We start from the raw sequence: 18,376 nt of genomic DNA, 5'->3' as shown, positions 1-18,376 counted from the left end.
ATGTAAGCTGACTGTTAGTGGTACTCGCCCAAGGATTCCCAAAGTGGTGCCCGTCACGCCTACCACATTCAGGTCGTTCTCTTGGAGCGGCCAATTTTCCCCACTCGCTTGTCGTGTCAGTGACCTGTAAGCGGAGTCGGATATGACATTGACTGTGGCACCTGTGTCAACCGCTAAGGTGAGTGAAATTTTGCCCACCTTGCAAGGGAGGGCAATTATGCTTGTCCGTCCCAAGGCGGCAATGACGGAGTCAAGTTGCTCTCAATTAGTATTTTCCTTAAGGGACACTTGGATGTACGCCTCGGGGCTGTCACGAAGTCATGTCTTTTTAATCTGAGAAGAGGAGTGCGGTTTACTGTCCGCTGAGGACTTGTACTTCTGTTCCTCCTTGGCCTTTTGTATTGCAGAACAACTGTCTGAATCATGAAAACAATTCCCGTGGATATGGCAAAAGGCAGCCTTCCGCTGATGGTTTGGCCTAGGGTTCCTGTGTGATGCCCGCCCCTGTAAGCTCCTGACCTCCTATCTGAGCCCCGTCTCGAATGTGTTGATTCCCTACGTTTCGCGAAACAAGAATGTTCAGAATGTCCTGATTGTTTGCAAAAACTACATGTGAGAGATGCCTTACTTTGTGCTTGCAATGCTGCTGCTGTTGCGAGGGGTTGATGGTGAGGGTGTTCCTGAACCTTGACTTCTAACTCTGAGACGAAGTCAACCAACTTCCCGCTCGGTTTGAAGGCCAAAGGGAGGGCAGAACGGCGGTTCTTCTCTGAAATATGAAATAAGTAAAAAAACAACTCGAAAGCTGTCTTCACCTGGTGCTTTTGCATACAACCCCCTGGAAGCCAGAGCGCGTCTTCTAGGCTCTTGACACAGTCAACCGCCAGCTGATTTGCCTCAATCATGGCGTCCCAAATCGGCTTTGTTGAGGATTTTTTTTTTGAGGGACTCAACCGTGTGTGCCATCTGTCTTACGATGCTTGGTTTACTCCCGCCCCCGAAGATTTTTATGAAATTCCTTTTAAAAACCTCATAGTTTACACCAATGTCCCCCGAAGCGAACGCTGAGGACTGCATCAAATTCAGTGCCCGAGAGCCTGGAAGTAACCGTGACCGAATGAAAGCGATTTTATCATGATCTTCCGTAATGGAGGAATTTACGATGGCAGATTCACACAAATCTAAAAACTGTCGCGCCGAAAAGTCGGTCTCGCCACCCGAGAATTGTCGAATACTGGCGTGAGTTGGAATGACCCGAATCGGGGGCGGGGGGAAGTGGTGTGGGGCCCCGGGAGGAGGGGGGGGAGGTGGATCGACAGGCATTGTGATCGGCCGAGTGGGGGATAAGTAATCAGACGAACCCGGAGGTGAAGGGCGCTATCCCTTGGGAGGAAGAGTACGTAGCCCCCGATCGCAAATTCACCACATTTAAATCACCGGAGGTTGCACCTTGCTCCAATTCCTCCTCACTTGAAGGACGAGCCAACTGTTTAAAGGTGTCGCCTAGTTTAGCGAGAGTGTCTTTGTTCATACTATGGCGTAAATCATTTACAAAATAGGAGCATATGTTGAGAGCTGTAAAAATGAACCAATAAACGGAACGTGTATGAATGAAGAGGTTGCGGTGAAACCCTAAAAAGGCAAGAAAGAATGGCTAGCAAGGTGCCTGTTTAGACGTAATAGAAGTTAAGGTTATAATGGAATGCCCTAATGATATGGGTATATTGAAAGAATAACTATATAAACAAAGTGGTATGGTAAGTGAGTATACCATTGAAGCTCACGTTTTCTCTCGAGCGGTGAAAAGAAAACGGAGGCAGGGCACACCGATGAAGATTAACTTTGATCAGGGAACTCACACTATACTCAATAGACTAGCTAGCAAACAATAAGAAAGAATCAATATCTTATTCGAATGAACGTTACTCTCACAATTATGACTGATTAACAGTGGTAGGAACACAGAAATAAAAAAATCGTGCCCCTGCACGAACAATAATGAAAATAAGCCGAGTCGGCATATTTGGACAAGAAGGGAATATCCATAAATACCAAGATTAATCAGCTGATGTAGTGGAGAGGGCGACGGCTTGTGATGCCCTGGGTTACGTGCAGTCGGTGTAGGCGCGTCAGGAGACCTCGGCCACGGCCACAGCGGCGGTGAGAGGTGAGGGATGGGCTGACATCGGAGGACTCGCAATGAAGGTTGAAAAACTGCTGACCCAGCAATTGGAGCGGCCGCGGATGCGGCGGCTGGGAGCCGGTACACTGCCGCCAGACGTATGATGGCCGCGTCGTCCTAGCTATAGTAAGAGATGGGCGGCTGTGGCAGATAAGACGACTTGGGTGTGTAACCTATTGAGAAGACGCCTTGCAAGAAACGGTAGTGGGAACAGCTTGCAGTCACCGGGAGATGGCCGCGGGTACCCTTGCTGACTGTTTGCCGGAAGAGGTTTGGGGCGATGCTCCCGGCAGCGGCGGTGGTGCCGCCAGCTGTGGAGCGAGGGGCATGCGGGGTGTCCCAAGGTCAGCGGGGCGTGCCTCCTCGTTGCCGGTGTGAATACTTCTGCCGTATCGTGGAGTGGCTTGCAGGGCTCGTAGCAGTGCTGGCTTGAAGCGGGGGAGCGGCTTGTAGATTATGGCCCTCGCTATCGGCTGCGTAGGCCTGTGGGTGTGCTCGGGGCTTGTAGGCTTGACGCCTGTAGAGTTGCTTGAAGCTGGTGTGCTCGAGGCTTGTAGGCTGGACGCCTGTAGAGTTGCTTGTAGCTGGTGTGCTCGAGGCTTGTAGATGGCGCCTAGTGAGTTGCACGTAGGTGGCGACTTGAGAGACGCTTGTAGCTGGTGTGCTCGAGGCTTGTAGATGGCGCCTTGTGAGTTGCACGTAGCGGGCGCCTTGTGAGATGCTTGTAGCTGGCGCCTTGTGAGTTGCACGTAGGTGGCGACTTGTGAGATGCTTGTAGCTGGCGCCTTGTGAGTTGCACGTAGCTGGCGACTTGTGAGATGCTTGTAGCTGGCGCCTTGTGAGTTGCACGTAGGTGGGCGCCTTGTGAGATGCCGCGGACGGCTGGTGCGTTGCCGCGGACGGCAGGTGCGTTGCCGCGGACGGCAGGTACGTTGACTCCTTCTTCCCTTGTACGCCTGTCCCCGGAGTTTGGTGGTGAGTTCTCGTGGCTTGGAGGAGAACGAGGTAGCGAAGGCACAGGCGCTGGGGGACCGCTGCCAACCAAATGTAACGGGCTTGTCGGGGGGCGTTTAAAGGGTGTTGATTAAGACTTCAGCTTCCTTAAGGCGAATTATATTCGTAGCCTTTATGTACAAGAAGCGACGGAGCGAGAGCGACTGTCGTTGTGTGTCAGTCGGACTCTCGTGAAGGAGTCGGCGAGTTACAGGTTGGAAAATAATTGTTACAATTGGTCACGTATGTCAAGGTGACCTCCACGCACCATCGGAGTGCGAAGTATACAAAACTGAGACGGTAAACACTGACGGACGACATTCCTATAAGGTGGCGTGATCTATCTGTCGTGGGTTTTTCCATTGACAATTGTATGCCTAATTCGTGGTGATATTAAATAATAATAATACATTGATATCCTACTATAACACTGCGTTTACTACTCCGAATAAGGGTGCGACAAGCTCTGAGGCTGGTGTTGTACTGTGTACGGGCTTCGGCTGTGTCACTCTCTTTCATTAGGTTATAATTCCATTTTTTTAAAGATTATTGCCCTTTTTATTTCTCTGGTCATCCACGGTGGATCTACGGCACCATTTACTCGCCTGGGTTTCGTAGGCACTGTAGCCTTCTCTACCCCCAAAAGCTTATCTTCGAAGTCGTTCCACACGTTATCGATTGTATTGTCGGTGAGGTTAAGTTAGTCCCAGGTTGCAGGGGGAAGCAGCTCACGGGCTAGGTAGAAATTTGCTTTTTTGTAGTTTGGTATCACTGACGGATTGCCTACGAGTTTGAGACTTATGTTGACATTAAAACGGATTAAGTGGTGATCGCAACAATTAATTTTCCCACCAACTTCACAGTCGCTAATGAGGTCGAGGTCACTTACTAGTACCAGATCCAGCAGAATGTTTTCTCTTGTCGATTGAGTTACAACTTGAGTGAGGAACGAATCCTCCACCATTTCTATAAGCCTGTTACCCTCTTGATCTCCAGTCAATTGTCCCAAGTCAATGTTAGGGCAATTAAAGTCCCCGATTATTATTGCTTCTTTGCTTTGTGTTAGAGAGTGAAGCTCTTCGTACAGGGCAGTGTCGTCGGCAGCCTGTTGTTTTGGAGGCCTGTATACGGTCGCAAGTGTTAATTTCTAATTATTCGCGGTTATTTCCACATAAACGGAGGAGGTTGAGGAGGAGAAAAGGAATCAGAGAGAAAAGATGGAATTGAAATGAAAAGTGAGAGGAGGGAAGAGTAAAACAAAGTAGGAAAGAGGAAAGAATGCAAGAAAAAGGAGAAAGAGGAAACTTGTGAGACTGCATAGTTTCCTAGTTGGTAATTATTAAGATATGAAAAGAGAAAACAGAAAATGAGGAAAAAAGGGAAGAGTTAATCTCTCTCTCTCTCTCTCTCTCTCTCTCTCTCTCTCTCTCTCTCTCTCTCTCTCTCTCTCTCTCTCTCTCTCTCTCTCTCTCTCTCTCTCTCTCTCATCTGATATTCTTCCTCCAATCTGCAGACTTTTTTCCCTTCCTCTTATCTCTCGTCTCTCCTTCCTCTCAATTTCCTTCATCCTGCTCTCAAACTAACTGCCCTCTCAAACACTCTCCTCCTCCTCCTCCTCCTCCTCCTCCTCTTCCTTTCTCCCCTTTTTCTTCCTTGTTTGTTTATCTATCTATCCTCTTTTCCTCCCTTCCTTAATCTTCTCTCATTTCTCTCATCCTCCCTTCTCCTTCTTCCTAACTCTATCTTTTACATCTCTTTTTTGTATATTTTTTGTTTTCTCTCCTTCATCAGTTCCTCTCACTTCTCCCTCTTTATCCTGTAGCACAAAACATTACATCTCGTTTCTTCTTCCCTTCCTCATTTCCTCTTTGCTTCTCCCTCCTATCCTCTCTCTTAACTCTTCCTCCTCTTTTTCTTTCTCACGTCTTCCCTTTCTCCCTCCTCATATATTCGTAATCTTTCAACTTTCCTCCTAACTCTCTATTCTTCTCTCCTTCCCTTCTTTGCTTTTCCCTCCGCTTCTATCTCTTACTAGCTCCTCTTCCTCCTCCCCCCTCCCCCCCCATACTTTCTTGCACCTCCCTTTTTCATTCCTTTTCATACCACACCTTTTCCGCCTTTCACCAGCTTGCGCCCACCTTCCTTTTACCTCCTTCCTCTTCCTTCTCTTCTTTCATCCTTCCCACTCTCTCACCTCCGCTTCCTTGCTACTTATTACCTACTTCATTTCCTCTTGCTCTGATTCTTCCCTCCCTCTCTACTTTCCCTTCTCCTTTCGTCTCTCCATCCTTTCCTCCATGTATTTGCTCCATCCTTCTCTCTCTTTCTCTACTTCCGCCTTTTCCTCATATATCCTTTTCTCTCCTGAGTTTTCTTCCCTCCTTCCCTCGCTACCTTCTCATCTCTATTTTTCTTCCTTTCATTCTCCTCTTTGCCCTTCATTCTTCACTCTTTCCCTTCTACCATTCCCCCCCCTCTCTCTCTCCTTCCCTCCTCTCTATAGTTATTTCATCATACCTCCTTTTCTTCCTAACCTTTACTCCCTAGTCCCTCCCTAGCTACCTTCACACAACTGTACACTGATCCAGAGGTCCTATTGAAGACCTCTGGATCAGTGTACAGAGCAGAAAACTACCCTCAGTAATAATTGGTTGCGTCTACCGACACCCCAAAGCTCCTCAGGAAACCTTTGACTATATACACGAGACCCTGAGAAACATGTGCCTGAAAAACAAATGTTTTTATATGCTCGGTGATCTAAATGATGATTTGCTATCCTACGGAAATAAATTAAGTACCATAATAAGCATAAACAAATTACACCAGATTATTGACAGACCTACCCGTGTCATCCCTCAGTCAGCCACACTTCTAGACGTCATTATCACTAACAAACAGGACACAATTATACACAAAGACGTAATACCTAACACTGTAGCCGACCATGACCTTATAACGGCAACGTTCAACATCACCAAACCTAAGCGCAATCCAGAAATGAGAACGTTTCGTCATCTTGGGGCTTACAGTAAAGACCTGCTCTGTGATGCCTTACTAGGCGCTGCTCCCGCCCTAAATGAAATTCCCTCCACGGACAACGTAGACATACAGGTAAACACCCTCACGTCTGTACTATCAAATTGCTTGGAACAATGCACTCCTTTTGTCACAAAAGAAATCAACAAGCCTTTTGCCCCCTGGATTAACGACGAAATTCGCTCAGCAATGTCAACACGCAACACCCTCCAAGCGCGCCTAAAGCAAAATCGAAATGATGCTGAATTACTAGAGCAATATAAACACCATCGAAATAGAGTAAAGTCACTACTGCGAAATGCTGAACAATCCTACTACCGACAAAAAATCTACGACTGTCGAGGCAATTCAGCTGCCACCTGGAGAATAATAAGACCTCACACCCAACAATAAAGAAACTAATAACAACAACTTCATTAATGAAAATGAAGTGGCGAATAAATTCAATGACCTGTTTGTTAACGTGGGGGAACGCACCTTCCTAAAAACGCAGAACAATCTCAGCATTACAAATCAAAACTGTATTATCCCCCAGCAAGATATAAATCACCGTCATCTTTTCAGGTCCAGCCCTGTAGACATGAACACAGTCATATTAACTATCAAACACCTAAAGAACACTAACTCCGCCGGTCCAGATGGGACTGCACTTCAGTACATCAAAGATTCACTACCATGTTACGATCACATTCATCACTACTATCATCAACACGTCGATTGTTACAGGAAAATTCCCTACCATGTGGAAACACGCGACCGTCATACCTATCTATAAAAACGGAGACAGGGACGACGTAAACAATTATCGCCCAATATCACTGTTACCTATTCTCTCATAAATATTAGAGAAAATTGTAGCCCAACAGATGACTACCTTCCTAGAGTCCAAGAAACTTCTCTCTAACAATCAACACGGCTTTAGACCTAAACTTTCAACTGAGACCGCCCTAACTACAGTTACAAATAAACTATACAGAAATATGGATGAGAAGAAATTATCCCTTATAACGTTGTGCGACCTATCAAAAGCCTTCGATAGTGTAAAACACGAAATCCTCATAAATAAACTACTCAAGGTTAACATAGACTCTTTTTGGTTCCATGACTATTTAAATGACAGAAGTCAAAAAGTTAAAGTGAATAACACCACGTCTGCGACTGCACCGAAAAAATACGGAGTTCGTCGAGGCTCAATATTAGGACCAATTCTCTTCGTCATTTTTGTCAACGACCTTGCTGAAGCAATACATGGATGCGAGATAGTCCAGTACGCAGACGACACGCAGCTCGTGAACACTGGTACTATTGATGGACTGCCTGACCTCATCACGGCGGCACAAACGACCTTCTCACTGGCCAGGGAATACTTTAATAAAAACGGCCTGTTACTGGACACTAACAAAACCCAGTGTATCTTTATTGGGACCAGGTCAGTTATCAAACAAATTACCCAAAACACCACTCTCCTTTTTGACAACACTCCCATCACTCCCAGCAAACACATCAAAAACCTTGGCGTTTACATGGACTCCGACTTGACGTTTAACATACATATTAACGAAACCCACAAGAAAGTCATTGGTACTCTAATGTTCATAAACATAATTAAAGATAAATTTGACAATGTAACACGTAAAATAGCTATTGAATCACTTGCTCTAAGTATCATTAATTATTGCCTACCAGTTTACGGCACTACAAATAGCACACTAATTAAGCGAGTACAAAAACTACAGAACTTTGCAGCAAAGATATGTATTGGGGGAGCGAGGAGGCGGGACCACGCCACCCCCTTCATAACACAATTACACTGGCTTAAAACGAACAAGAAGATAATTTTTGATGTTGCTGTAGCTGTATATAAGATAAAATGTAAAATGTATCCAGAGTGGTTCCTGCAGCTGCCAACCACAACTGAGGTGACACGGAGCAGGTACACAACAAGACAGCGGGACAACCTACATATTCCCCACACCAACACACACTGCGGGACACGTTCGCTCCTAGTACAAGGCCCCAGGCTATGGAGCGCTCTCCCACACAATGTAACACTATCAAGTACCATACAAGTGTTCGGAAAAAGACTAAAACACTACTTGCTTGATAATGGTAGAAATATCAACTAGAATTCTATCGAGACCACGCTCACACTATTCTGATATTGATTTATATAGCTTAGAAAACTTTTAGCTTAAGTCTTACTTTAAATTGTATGTTATTCAGTAATACTTGTAATGTATAGAAAAGCCATTTTTATGGAATAAAATGATTCTGATTCTGATTCTGATTTCCTACACCCCTTCTCTCCTCTCCTCCACTCTTTCTCTCCTCCCCTCCTTTCCTCCGAACCTCCATTGGCCTCTCCTCCACACTGGAGCTAAAAACCTTCAAGTAATATCCGAGAGAGAGAGAGAGAGAGAGAGAGAGAGAGAGAGAGAGAGAGAGAGAGAGAGAGAGAGAGAGAGAGAGAGAGAGAGAGAGAGAGAGAGAGAGAGAGAGAGAGAGAGAGAGAGAGAGAATTTTAGACATTTTCTGTCTCCCAACCCAACACCTTTCTCCTGTCTCTTGTCTCTCTCTGTCTGTTTGTCTTTAGCTGTCACTCCCGTTCCTACGCTCTCTCTCTCTCTCTCTCTCTCTCTCTCTCTCTCTCTCTCTCTCTCTCTCTCTCTCGTCATCGGAGGAAGAGAGACAAAAACTGTTCTTCCCAAGAGCAAATAACGGCCTGACTCGCTACATTTTTTCCTCTTTTCGTCTTTTCCTTTTTTCCTCTTTTCCTCCTCGCCTGTCTTCATGTTCTGAGCTTCTGTATATGCATCTGCCTGCCTGTCAATGTCTATCTGCCCACCTGCCAATTTGTCCTTTTATTGGTCTATTAATACATGTTTCTATGTATGTATGAATGTGTTTATGCTTCTACGTTTTCTTTTTTGGGGGGGTAAATGTATCTAACTACCTTTCTGTTTTATATCATTATGTTAATCACTTAACTCTCTTAATTCTTCTCGTTAATGTTTTCTTTTTTTTTTTTTTGCCTTCTCATATTCTTATTTTGACTGATTTCGTTTTACCACTCAATGTGAGTGTGTGTGTGTGTGTGTGTGTGTGTGTGTGTGTGTGTGTGTGTGTGTGTGTGTGTGTGTGTGTGTGTGTGTGTGTGTGTGTGTGTGTGTGTGTGTGTGTGTGTGTGTGTGTGTGTGTGTGTGTGTGTGTGTGTGTGTGTGTGTGTGTGTGTGCGTGCGTGTGTGTGTGTGTGTGTGTGTGTGTGTGTGTGTGTGTGTGTGTGTGTGTGTGTGTGTGCGGTGAACCTTAAGTGCTTCTCGGTAATGCAGGGGAAAGGGGAGGAGAAGAAAAGGGAAGGAAGGAGGAGGGAAGGAGAAGAGGGGAGGAGAGGTAATTAGGGTAAGGAAAAGCTAAATAAAGCAGAAGAGAATGGCATATCAAATAATGGCTGGATGGGTGATTGAATGGAGGAGGAGGAGGAGGAGGAGGAGGGAAGAATCAAAGAGGAGTGTCATACGTCCTTCCGTCACCTGTGCACCTGCCTCTCTCCCCAGGTGTGTTGCTTCATGATGCACCTTTGTGATGAACCAGTCAGCAGGGGGTGAGCAGGACAGTGATGACATACATACAATCACGGGGACTAATGACAAAGGTGAAACGCTTAGATGTAAAGGTGAAGCTGATGACGCAATGTTATCCTGGTTGTTAAAATTTAGGACCGTCAAAAGAAATGGAAACTTGTAAATAATGGCGATAAAAATGACGCAAATATGGCAAAGGTGTAAATAAAACGTGCTAATGGAGACAAAATTAACACGTGATAATAGCAAAAAATATAATCATGTTTTTTTTAACAGTAAAGGAAGCAGCTCAAAGGCAATAAAAAAAAAAAATCCCGTTAATCACTGCTATTGTAGTAAGACCAAAAAATTATTAAATATTGTAGTACTGATAAAAACTTCGATATTGTAATGGCGAATAACACAAACAAGACGGCTGAGGGTTACAAAAGACAAAAATAAATATCAAAACAGCAAAAGCAGCAGCCATGTAGTGATAATAATAATAATAATAATAATAATAATAATAATAATAATAATAATAATAATAATAATAATAATAATAATCATTTTTATCAATGTTTAAGTTTTTTAAAGGTATTTTCTTTAATTTTCCATGCATATGCTACCTTATTAGTTTATTCTCTAGGGTAAAGTGATAAGTTTAAAAATTGGACTTTAAAGTCAGCATATAAATTATTTTCTTAGCAAATGTTCAACATCTGTTGATACTACTCATATGTGATATATGGCTTGATGCTGGTAATATGGGCTACCCTGCCAGGTGCTGATATGGGCTCCTGCCATCAGAAAGAAGACGAGTAACAGGGGTCGGAAGAGAGCTGGGGCGTGTCCCATAACAGGAAAAACATTACAAGAAATCACTAAATGAATATAAAAAGAAGTCAAATATGGAGAAACCGAAAAAGTTTAGATTTTTTATTCAAGGAAGAGCAGACCAAAGAAAAGGCTCCAATAAAGAGAAACAACCAAATTGGTAGGAAAGTATATACTAAAGCTTCAGACAGTGGGCCTGGTGCAGGTATTTTACAGGACGGTGACAGTGAGACAGTGGGGTAGAAATGCCTGGTGGGACACAAAAGCCAGGAGATGAAGATGCTGCCTGCCTTTTCTGTGACAGGAACTTTTCTGATGATAAAAGAGGTGACCTGTGGGTTCAGTGTATGATGTGTTCACTGTGGGCACACAGTGAATGTGCAGGAGCTGAGATGGATGCATATGTGTGTTCCTGTTGTAAATAATTACAAGTTAAAAGCTTTATTTTTCCAACATTCTTATCATATAACAAAATAATACGGGAATATTTTATTACAATACTGAAAAGGAATAGGTTTTCTTTCAACTGTGTTTACTTACGGCTGTGTATGAAAAAAAAAAATTAAAAGTACCTGTGGCATTCAGTTTTTCCACTTTTAACCCGTTTATATACACCATTAAATATATTCTATATAAGTAGCCCATATTTGCACCACCATTTAACGAACAGTGACTTGGAATAATTAAATAAAAAAGTTATTTTACAGAAAACTGAAATGATTTATAAGGACGTTGCATGCTTAGCGTATAGTGAACATAACATATTTTGTATTGCGGATGTTAGTTTCTTTAACCGCTGTTAAAACTCAAATATATTTGGAGAAAAAAATGGTAGCCCATATTTGCACCATTTCCTGTAATAATAATAATAATAACAACAACAACTATAACAGTAATACGAGGAAGCAGTGACAACGTCAATACGCCGGACAACGAAGCGTTTGACCTTTGACCTGCAACAGCCGACGTCACAGAGGTCAAAGAGACGCGGAACCCCCCCCCCCCTCTCTCTCTCTCTCTCTCTCTCTCTCTCTCTCTCTCTCTCTCTCTCTCTCTCTCTCTCTCTCTCTCTCTCTCTCTCTCTCTCTCTCTCTCTCTCTCTCTCTCTCTCTCTTCTCTAAGCAAAATTGTCATGTATCACAATAAGATATTATTTTGATTGTTATTATTACTATTAGTATTATTATTATCATTATTATTATTTTTTATCATTATTACCGTTAATAATATCATCATTATCATCATAACCCTACCAACCAACCAAGCTACATGCAGGCAATTAGTCAGTAAGTGTCAGTCAGTAAGCGAGTAAATCAGTCATTCAGTCTGTCAGTTCGTCAGTCAATTAATTCACCAGTTGGCAAATCATTTTGCCAGTCTGTTAATTAGTTGAGTGGGTATGAATCCAGTTACTCAGTCTGTCACTCAGTCAGTTAATTAGTTCATCGCCAGCATAATCATTCAATCAGTAAATAAGGTCGCAATCGTCATAGTCATTCATTCAGTCATTCATTCAATCAGTCAGTATGATCGTCGCCGCCATGGAGTGACCGCCACGCCTCGACCTTCATTGCTGCACGTCTTCCTGCCCCTTCAGCCCCTTTGTCCTGATGAAGTCACTTGTCACTTCTAACAACCTTCTCCTCCTCCGAGAACATTCAATCAGACTTGCGAGAACATTCAATCAGACTTGCAAGAACATTCAATCAGACTTGCGAGAACATTCAATCAGACTTGCGAGAACATTCAATCAGACTTAATAAAACTTGCCGATTGGAGCGAAAAATGGCAAATGAGTTTTAACGTAGATAAATGTAAAGTAATGCACATAGGTGAAAAAAATCCTAACTTTAAATATCAGATTCAAGGACATGAGCTCAGCGAGTAAAAAAGCCAATAAGATGTTGGGATTAATCTCAAGAAACTTTGATTATAAATCACCCGAACTTATGAAGAGATTATATTTAGCATTTGTAAGCCCACACCTAGAATACGCCGTTCAGTTCTGGTCACCGAACTATATCAAAGATCAAGTTTTGCTAGAAAAGATACAGCGACGAGCAACCAAACAAATTCCAGCGCTCCGAAACTTGACATATGACGAGCGTTTAAAGCGTTTAGATATGTTTTCCATAAAAAAGCGAAGGATAAGAGGGGACTTAATTGAAGTGTTCAAAATCCTTAATGGATTCGACAACATTAACCAGGATAGTCTATTTCAGAGAGACACCAACACAATAACACGCAGCAACGGTATGAAGTTAAAGGGAAATCGATGTAACACATTGGTGTACAGAAGTTTTTTCAATAACAGAGTCGTCGATCACTGGAATGGACTCCCACCGTCAGTAGTTAGTGCACAGAGTATCAATAGCTTTAAGTCTTCTTTGGATAAGTACTTCAGACAGATTGCAGCAAGACCTCATCCTATATTCATATAATTCTCCCCCACAACCTAGATTGCAAGTAGCGAAAGTCAACAATAGAGTAAAGCAACAGTTAATGTCCGCATGACAGGTGGAGTGAGGTGTGGGTGCAGTAAGGTGACAGGTTACTGGTGCCGTGCCTAGTACCGCCGGTAAAACGAGGATTAAGCCTCCACCTGTGCTCTTGAAACTACACCTCACCCATCGTGAGTATTAGGGGGGATTCTGGGGCTGCCCTGTGTAGGCCACTCGGCCTATTCCAGCCTCCCTGTATTTCTATGTTCTTATGTAATGAAGTCATTTTCCCCCACAGGTTAGGTTACCAGTAGTGTAAGTTAAGGGTAGTAATTTCCTCTTATTTCTCTCTTTACTGTAAAATTTCCATGGCCCTTTCTTCCTTAAAGGTACATGGTGTTCTCTTCTAACTATTTCCTGCCGGCACGTTGCCGGAGGGAGAGGTGGGTGGGGAGGAGTCTTCATCTATTCTGTCCTGTCCTACCACACTTAGATTACTAGTAGTAGCGGTAGTAAACAGACACCCTCGTCATAGACCGATAGGTCTTCTGGTGTCTGTTCTTCCTATGTATGTATTCCTATGTAATCCTCCTCATCCTCTAAAAACAATTCAACGAAGAGATGCATTACGGATATCGGCAGGAGTTATTTTTCGAACAGAGCCATCTGCCACTGGAACAGTCTTCCTGCAGGAGTGGTTAGTGCGGAAACAATCAACTCCCTTAAAAATCGCATTGACCGTCACTTTGCTGCGTCGGGAGTGAACTAAACGTACCCACGAGCACGTACAGGAGTGTTTCAATCCTTCCCGCAAGCCACTCCTGTGGCTGACGGATTGATTAAATCACTGAAAGCAGGCAGCCTCGCAATGAGCCAACAGGCTTTCTGCTACCTGCTCGTCCATGTTTCCATGTTTTCTCCTCCTCCTCCTCCTCCTTCTCCACTCCTTCCGCTTGGCATGGTCTCTATCTCCTCTGCTTGTTTCTCCCGCTTTTCAGTTCGCTCATCTTCCTCCTCCTCCATTTTCTCCTTCCGATTTGCTTGTTCCCAGATGAATTTCCTGTAATCTCTTTTGCTAATCTCACACTACCTCCTCCTCCTTTTCCCCCTCTTACCAAAATCCCAAATTCTATTACAACCGTTTCGTCTTTTTTCTCCTCGTTCGCTTTTTCTTCCATATTCCACTTATCCCTAACCACCAGTGCCCAACCAGTAACCATCCCGTTACCATCAGTAGATCCCGTACCTTGAATCCACCTCATCCTTGTTTGCATATTTTTGGTGAACAGATTAAGGATGCTTCTAATTGGGAGTCGCTCTTGATTCTAAACTGACATTTGAGAAGCACATACGTTCCACGTCTTCCACTGTTGCACAGAAGACAGGCTTGCTTCGGAAGTGCTTCAAAATATTTGCTTGTGACTCAACTGTAATCAAATCTTTTTATGCATTAATTTTGCCCCACTTTGAGTATTGTGCTCCTGTTTGGATGTCTGCTGCCAATAGCCATTTTAAGTTACTTCACAGAGCTATCAATTCAATTAAATTTATTTCTCCGGCACTTGTTCTTGATCTTGATCATCGGCGTCAAGTTGGTGTGTGTTATTTAAAGTTTTTAAGAGTAATCGGCATCCCTTACGCAATGCTTTGCCTGATCCTTTTACTCCTGCCCGGGTCACGAGGTTTGCTCTTAATCAAAACGATCTTGCTTTTAATCCTACGAATTTTTGTACGACACAATTCTCACGATGTTTTCTTCCGTCGTTGACAAATTTATGGAATCCGTTACCCAGTGAGATTGTCCTTTCTGCAGACATTTCTACATTTAAGTCTCGTGTGAATCTCTTTTTAAAACAGATATTTCATTTTTCATCCTTTAGGCTCTGATTGGCCAGTTTCGTAAATATTCGTTGCCTTTGCTTTTCTTTAGTACCTTTTGGTATTTTGTGTGGTTCAACTTGTTGTATCTGCACCCTGGAGGGAAGCTTTGGTAGCTTATCATTATAACAATAAAATATTAAACACACACACCTTATCACCCTCCTACACAGCTTTCTCCTCCTCCTCCTCCTCCTCCTCCTCCTCCTCCACTTCCCACCGCCTCCTTCAGAAGTAACAACACACTTCAACAGGGACCTGTGGGGCATCAGGCAACTTAATTTTCTCACACGCTTCACGTAAGTTAAGAGGAGGGGAATATGATAATGGATATAGATTGTGTAGCAGTGAAGCAGACGACGTAAAGTGTGCCCCGGAGTCCACTTCAGTCACCCCTTCGAAATACATGTCCTACCTCCTTATTCAGTTTTTTTTTTTTTATTCTGTTTTATTTCTCTCGTGAGTAAACAGAAGAAAGAAAATGGTGTCTTGGATAGTACTCTTTAAGTCTTTTGTGATGGAGTGATACATAATTCTCATTCTCTCTCTCTCTCTCTCTCTCTCTCTCTCTCTCTCTCTCTCTCTCTCTCTCTCTCTCTCTCTCTCTCTCTCTCTCAGAACGGGCCCAATGAAACTGCATCCACGCGTCATTTATCAACAACAATGAAAACGAACACCTCCCACGATTACTGCTCCCCTTCCCCTGTCCCTTCACCCCCTTCCTCCCAACCTTCTATATCTCCCTACTTTCTCACCCATTAATTCATTTTCGCATTCACTTCACCCATCCACACATTCTCACAAACCTAACACCCTCACCCACTAACTAGTCATCCACATCCGACTCACTGACATTCCCCACCCATTCTCCCGTCACCCGCTTCACACACACCCAAGTCATCCACCTTCCCACCCATCTGATACACTGTCACCCGTCTCGCTGCTGGGTGACCGCATGGCGAAAGGGTGCAGGAGAGGGAATTTTAAGAGATGGGGGTGGTGGTGGGGTGGTGATGGTGGAGAAAGTGGAAGAATGAAAATAGGTGGTGATTGGGTGGTGGGTAAAGTGGAGGAATAAATGGAAGTAGTGGAGGAGGTGGAGGGAGAGAAGAATATGGTGGCTAGGTGGAAGGGATGTGGTAGGGGAGGTGGTGGTTGAGTGGCGGTGGAAGTGGAGGAAAAGAAGGAAGTGATGGAGTAGGTGGAGAAAGAGACGCGTGTGTTGTTTGGGTGGCAGTGGAGGAAGAGGTGGAGCTGATGGATGCATTGTGACGGTGCTTGAAACAGCGGGGAAATGTTGCTAAAGTTTCGTTTTCTTTACCGATTGTTTAGTTTAGTTTCCCAGATATTCCTTTTGACGTGGTTGCTGATTTTGTCATGCCATCAACCTTTAAACACACACACACACACACACACACACACACACACACACACACACACACACACACACACACTTCAACACTTACGTACATGACGCGGCGACTTGGCGGCACACACAACCCACCTTTCTCCTGTAAAAGAAAAGAAAAAATGCAATCTTTGGTGTAGAACTTTCTGAATATTTAAAGTTATCTCGCCAACACACACCTACTTCAATTTTATACTTTTGTAATTATTTGACATGACGATAAAGTATCCACGATAAAATCTTGCATATTTGTGGAGGTTTTGGTTCCTGGTTAAGAAAAAGAAAAAAAAAAACACAGGGAGGCGAAGACACACCAAAAATCATAAAGAAACACAAATACACACAAACAAAACAATCAATATATACTCTTAGCAAACAAAAAGAAAGAAAATTCTAATTAAAAGCACACGCCCACGAATATACAGCAAAGATGCAAACAGAAAACACATGATACCGATACACACACACACACACACACACACACACACACACACACACACACACACACACACACACACACACACACACATAAAAGAAAAACACGAGAACGCACATAAACTCGTCCCTTCCAGACCATGTTCAAGTAAAGTCTAAACATAAAACACACGCACGGAAAGTTATTAACGGAACAAGTTAAGGCGGACCAAACAGAGCAGCACAAGTCACACACGAGGAAAACACCGGCCCGCAGCGCTGCACGGAGGAGGAAAAAAACACGGAACTGTGCGAACGTTACGGACAAGAAGAAAAAAAAAGTACGAAAGTTGGAAAAAAAAATGTTGAGCTTGGGCGTGAGGAAAAAATAATAGGAACACAAAGTCTGCCTCTATTGTACTGCTCAGGTAACCGAGGCCGGGCAGGTAGAAAAAAAGTGAATAAAAGGAGTATAATTTAAAAAAAAAAAATAGTTTGTGCTTCCAAGTAGAAAAAAAAGTAAATGTGCACAAAGCGTGAAAAGTCGGGAGAAGGGGAGGGGAAGACAGGAGGAAGGGTAGCACAGATAGGTCAGTATGGGGAAGGGGAGGAGTGAGGGCAGGCAAGGATGGAAAGGTGGAGGGGAGGGGAAGGGAAAGATAGAGAAAGGGAAGGGAAGAAGGGAAGTGAAAGGAAAGGAAGGGAAAGGAACGGAAGAGAAGGGGGGAAGGGAAGGGAAGGGATGGGGGGTGGCAAGCAGGTAAGGATGGGTAGGGGGGCAAGGGAAGCTCACCTGGCGTAATTAGTAGCAACATTAGTCTTAAGAAATGGGAGATTATCTGCGTGGGGATATGAACGTCTTAGAGGGGAGGGAGGGGAGAGAGGACGAGAGGGAGTGTTTATCTAGGACGTGGAGGAGGAGAGGGGAGAGAAGGGAGAAACAAACGAAGGAAGAACAGGGATATGTATAAGGATGAGGGAAAGGATACAGAGGGAGGGTCCTGTTGGAGGGAAAGGGAGGAGGAGAGGAAGAAAGAGAAAGGGAGGATATGTAAAGTGAAGAGGAGAAAGATGGGGGAGAAAAATAAGGAAAAAAGGAAGAGAGAAGGGAGGAGAGGTTCTGTTAAAGTGTAAGGGGTGATGATGGAATAGACGAAGGAAGAGATAGAGAATGTATTAAGCGGGGAAGTGAAAGGAGAGAGGGAAGGAGTAGAGAAGAGAGGGAACGAGGGAGAGGAAAAGCAAATAGGGGAAAAGTTGGAGGGAAATGAATGATAAGAGGAAGGGAGAGAAGGGAAGTACCTAAAATGGAGACGAGGAAAGGAAAGGAAAGGAAAGGAAAGGAAAGGAGGAGGAGGAGGAGGAGGATGGGGAAAGGGTAAGGAATGAGGAATGGGGAGATGTCAGTTCCGTCACGAAAAATGGAGAGAAATATAACTATATTGGATAGGGATGCAGGACAGCAGGGAGGGATGATAAGAACATGTGTGTAGAGGAACAAAAAAGCGGAGGAAAAAATTACTGAAGGAATATTGTGTTGGGGAAAAGTAAGCCTGTAATAAGATAGATAGATAGATAGATATTAACAAATAGATAGATAGATAGATGGATAGAGTAATAATGGTAA

The sequence above is a fragment of the Eriocheir sinensis genome, chromosome 1 (genome assembly GCF_024679095.1).
Source record: "Eriocheir sinensis breed Jianghai 21 chromosome 1, ASM2467909v1, whole genome shotgun sequence".
Lineage (NCBI taxonomy): Eukaryota > Metazoa > Arthropoda > Malacostraca > Decapoda > Varunidae > Eriocheir > Eriocheir sinensis.
The sequence above is the reverse complement of the archived record's forward strand: the minus strand, read 5'-3'. Positions refer to the sequence as shown.